Below are 5,374 nucleotides of genomic sequence, written 5' to 3'. Positions count from 1 at the left end.
AGTGTCTGTGAGAGCATGCACACACATGTCTGTATTTACAGACTTTCAGCTAAGCTTCAACCCAGAGGAGCATCTACACAGTACGGCCTCCCTTCTATTCAGAGGCTCCTCCATTTTCTAATTCTTTCAGTTAAGTCTCTGCTTTGCCTACATTCATCCAACAGGTATTCCTCTTTGGAGGCCACTTCTTGTAAGATGGCAGCTTTATAAAATAGAATGGCCTTGGCTCTTGTTTGAAGGACAGCTACAAAAGAAACCTGCCAGACGACTAGATTGTGACATGCATGAGAAATATACTTTTGCTGAGTTGCCATTTGGAGAACTAGTTTTTTGTTTTTGTTTTTGTTTTTAACTAGTTTTAATAGTAGTAAAGCCTATACCTGTCAATACTGGCTAGTGTGGGAGTCACTGAGAACATGGCATTTATTCTGTGCCTGATATTTGCTATTTATTTTAGAGATTTTTGCTATAGGGCATGTGTGCTCACTGGAGAGACAGAGACAAAATGAAAGAAAGCAAGAAATCATCCCAGGGCAGATGGTCATGCCACAATCCCCTCTTCTTCGTTCTCCTCTTGGGATCTCGTCACACGCACCTGGCATGAGTCTTAAGCTGCCAGGTCTGAGACTTGAACTGTGGTCAGCCATATGGGAGTCCAGTGACATAACCATTATGCCATCTGATGGTCCTGATAACACATATTTTTAACTCAAAACTTCAGCTGAAACTGACAAAACAATTTCCAAATCATCTGAACCACTTTATATTCCCACTATCAATATATAAAAATTCCAGGATCTTCATATCTTCTTAATACTTGGTATTGTCCACCACTCTTGTTGGTATGTAATTGTATCTCATGGTGTTTTTGTTATTTATTTTAGGTTTATTTAGTTCTTTCTTCCATGACAGAGAAAGAGAGAAGGAGAGAGAGAAAAGGAGGCACAGACACCCAACAAGATCTTCATGCCATGATCCACCCCAGCCTTACCTAGCCAGAATCATGGGCATGTGCATACCCAACATGGATAGGGAGACCTCAGGGCATAAACCTAGGACCTTACCATGTGGTCTCAGCATCACAAGGCATTGGGTTACCATTATGCTACTGTGACTGGCCCTGTATTTTTAATTTGGATTTCTCTGATGGCTAAGGATGTTAAACACTTCATTTGATTTCTTGGTCATTCTTATATCTTTTTTTGTGCTCAAATCTTAGTAACTAGGGAAATGCAAATTAAAACCAAATGGTGTTAACACCTTTTAAAATGGCTAAAATTTAAAATAAAATATTGACAATATCAAATGTTGACAAAGATCCAGAGCAGCTGGAACTCTTATACATTGCTGGTAAAAATGCAAGAAACAGTCACTCTGGAAAACAGTTTTCTGTTTTTTTGTTTTATTTGCCAGAGAGCTCATCCACTCACTGGAGAGAGATGGGGGTGGGGAGAGCAGTGAGAAAATACTCCCTATGAGTAACCGTCATGCCGCAATCCCCCTCCTTTCAGGATTTTGGATCCACACACGCCTGGTGTGTTTTTCAAGCTGATGTGTTTTTCAAGCTGCTGAGTCCAGGACTCAGACCACGTAGTCTGAGGTAGTATGTGGGATCCAGCTTCCATAACCACCATCCCATGGACTGGCCTCAGTTTTTTATTAAGTTAAACAAGTGTCTATTTTTTATTAAGTTAAACAAGTGTCTACCAGATGACCCAGCAATCCCACTTCTAGGTATTTAATCTAGAGAAATGAAACCATATATCCACAAAAGCTTGTACAAGGTTCATGGCAATATCATTCATAACTGTCAAACCTGAAAACAACCCAAATGTCCTTGAACATAGATAAATAGACTACATCTACACAACAAGACACTCAGCAATAAAAAGGAATAAACTTTTCTGTTTTTTTTTTTCAGCATCATGATCAGACTATTACATTTAGCAATCAATAGCATCGTGAGAAAAAAAAACTACATTAAAACCCTTTGTTGGAATACTTTACACTTTCCACAGAACAAACTAAAATAGCCTGTTGTACAATTAATCACAAATACATTCCTTGTGTTTTGTGCCCATACACATGAGGATTGTCTAAAACATGTCTTTGTAGCAGCTAGGCCCTGCCACTACCGTGCTTGACTGAGCTCACAAATCTGTTGTAACCTGTAGCTTTCCTGTCACTTCTCTGGCTCTCCTCTCTGGCTAAATTTTGTTTGCTGGCAGTTAATTAAAACTTTCTGCCACTGCCATAGCTATCGCTGCTGCTGGAACCACCGTAGCCACCTGGATTTCATGGTTGGGCAAAGTATTGGCCTCCACCCCCAAAAGGGCCAGAGCTTCTGCCTCTGAAGTTTCCACCCTTCATGGGTCCAAAATTTGAAGACTGATTGCTACAAGTGTCAAAATCATTGTAGCTTCCACCACCTCCAAAACTGCTTCCATCATTACCAAATCCATTATAGCCATCCCCATCCCCACTTCTCCTGTATCTACCACCACCACAGCTACCACCAAAACCAACGAAGTTTCCTCCCCACCAAAGTTGTCATTACCGCAAAAACCACCTCCAAAATCACCACTGAAGTTTCCAGAACCACTTCAACCTCTTAGGTGGGAGGAAGCGCTGGTTATCTCTTGATTGGACAGGGCTTTCCTTACTTCACAGTTGTGGCCGTTCACAGTATGGTATTTCTAAATGACAACTTTATCCACAGAGTCATGATCAACAAAGGTTACAAAAGCAAAACTCCTCTTCTTGCCACTGCCTCGGCCAGTCATGATTTCAATCACTTCAATTTTCCCATACTGTTCAAAGTGATCTCTTAGGTGATGTTCTTCAGTGTCTTCTTTAATGCTACCAACAAAGATCTTTTTCACAGTTAAATGGACACCTGACCTTGGAGCATCTTCTCCTGAGACAGCCTGCTTTGGTTCCACAACTCTTCCATCCACCTTGTGTGGCCTTGCATTCATGGCTGCGTCCACCTCCTCCACAGTGATAGATGTGACAAGCCCAAAGTCCCTGGAGCACTTGGTGTTTGGATCTCACATTACCACACAATCCGTGAGCTTCCTCATTGCTCAAAATGGCTCCTCAGGCTGTTTCTTTCTTTTCTTTTTTAGAGGCTTTTGTTATAGGGCACCTGCGCTTGACAGAAAGACAAACACAATGTGAGAAATTACCCCCTGGGAGGAAGGCCATGCTGCAATTCCTTCTCCTCCATTCTCCTCTTGGGACCTTGGGCACACATGCACATGTGTCCAGTGTGAGTTTATGCCACCGGGTCTGGGACTCAAACCACAGTCAACTACATGGGAGTCCAGTGACATAGCCATTACGCCAACTGCTGGTCTCCATTGGTTGTTTCTAACCTCAACCCTCCAATAAAGAGTTTCCACAGCTGTTCAGGCTTTTTAGGAGACTCCGACTTAGACATGACGGAAGAGGGAAGAGAGACTTCAACAGTGCTTCCCTTGTGGCATCCTCAGGCAGAAAGCAGAATGAACTATTAGTAAGCATAATCTCATGAATGAATCTTAACTGCATTATGCTAAATGAAAGAAGTCTATCTTCAAAATACCATATATTTCCATTTAGGGAACATTCTGAAAAAAAAAAAAGAAAAACACTATGGTGATGGAGAACAAATTAGTGGTTCCCAGGTTTAGAGATGAATTGAGAAGCTGATTTAGAAGTGTTAGAACTGGTCAGTATTTTGTTTGTGCTGATAATTATAAGAATCTGTGTGTTTTTAGGAGCTGGCTCTGTGACATAGCAGTGATGTGCTGCTCAAGAGAAACTGGAGGGGCCACCAGGTGGCATAGTGGTTAAAGTGTTGGACTCCCACATGAGAATCTTGGACCTGGTGGCTTGAAAATCACACCAGGCATGTGTGCATGCATGCTCAAAATCCAGGAGGAGAATGGAGGGGAAGAGACTGTGGAGGGAACATCTCCCCCCAGGGAGGGGAGGTGATTTCTCATTTTTCCTCTCTCCAGCCAGGGCATGTGCCCTATGGCAAAAACCTACAAAGAGAGAGAGAAAGAGAAGCTGGATCCCACATAGTGACTATGGTTTGGATCCCCACTCAGTTCATCTGACTGGCTGTAAAACTGGAGAAGGGGAATCACGGTGTGACCCTGTGGAGAGTATTCTCTAGCTCCCTCTCTCCCTTTCTTTCTCTCCTCCCTTTTTTTTTTTTTTAAGAGGCTTTTGCTACAGGACACGTGCCCTTGGCAGAAAGACAGAGAGAGACAGACAGAAAGCGAGAAATCACCCCCCAGGGGCCACGCTGCTATCCCTTCTCCTCCATTCTCCTCTCGGGATCTTGGGCATGCATGCGCACACGCCTGGCGTGAGTTGTAAGTCACCAAGTCTGGGACTTGAACCACAGTCGACTACATGGGAGTTCAGTGACATAGCCATTATGCTAACTGCTGGTCCCTCCTCCCTTCTTTTTTTTCACTCTTACCTGGGTGCATATGCACTCCATCATGAATAAAGAAAAAGAAACCTAGACAGTTTTTAAAATAATGCATCATCATTAAACTTACAGAACTGTAAGCAAACAAAAGAGAGTGCTTTTTGCTATATGTAAAATTTGACATCATATATAAATGTGCTGAGGTATATAAAAGCTTGGGCTCATCATCTCAGCTAAAGTGAAGTTCAGCCTATACAACCCAGAATTCTGTGCTGTTAATACTGCCATAAAGTAGGAGAGCTGCTGTTGTCTCTGGCCCCATGTACACCAACACCTTTTAACGGTTAGCTGTCATTCTATTAGGCATAACTGTCTCATTCTCATTCTGAACATACAACTATTTCACTTTTTTAAACCATATACTAAAGGTCCTGGCCAATGAAGTAATATTTTCTAAGTGGAAAAGAACAAAACTGTCACTTAAAATGCATTAATAAATTTTAAAAAGCGAAAAGAATAAATTGAACTTGTGCTGAAAAAGAGTTCAGTAAAGAAGCAAAATATAAGATCAATGTTAATGATGTTTCCTATGCCAATCGGAAAAAAACAGTAGAATAAAGGAGCCCATCATTAACAATAATGAGAAAGCCTAAAAACTTCCTGAGACAAAAAGGAATATATAAGACCTATATGAAGAAAACAATAAAGCCTGACTGAGACATAGAAAGTGACTTGGATAGGCTCAGCCTGTGGCATGGTGATTAAGTCAGCTGGATCCCACATGGCTGACTATGTTGTTCAAGACCCAGAAACATGCCGAGTACAGATGTGGGCATGCTCCATATCCTGAAAGAAGAGAGAAATTGAGGAGAAGGGGTTGTGGCATGACCATCCCCTATGGAGGGTGCTTTCTCACCACCTGGTCTCACTCTGGCAGATGCACAT

General features: G+C 42.0%; 1 pseudogene; it reads right to left on the bottom strand.

Moving 5' to 3' along the window:
* Window positions 1–1,994: 1,994 nt before the first annotated feature.
* LOC102492819 (heterogeneous nuclear ribonucleoprotein A1-like) lies at window positions 1,995–3,442 on the bottom strand (annotated as a pseudogene).
* Between the last annotated feature and the right edge of the window lie 1,932 nt (window positions 3,443–5,374).

The sequence above is a fragment of the Tupaia chinensis genome, unplaced genomic scaffold, assembly GCF_000334495.1.
Source record: "Tupaia chinensis unplaced genomic scaffold, TupChi_1.0 Scaffold144247_1, whole genome shotgun sequence".
Lineage (NCBI taxonomy): Eukaryota > Metazoa > Chordata > Mammalia > Scandentia > Tupaiidae > Tupaia > Tupaia belangeri.
Note: the sequence above shows the minus strand (reverse complement) of the source record. Positions and strands in the feature narration are given on the sequence as shown.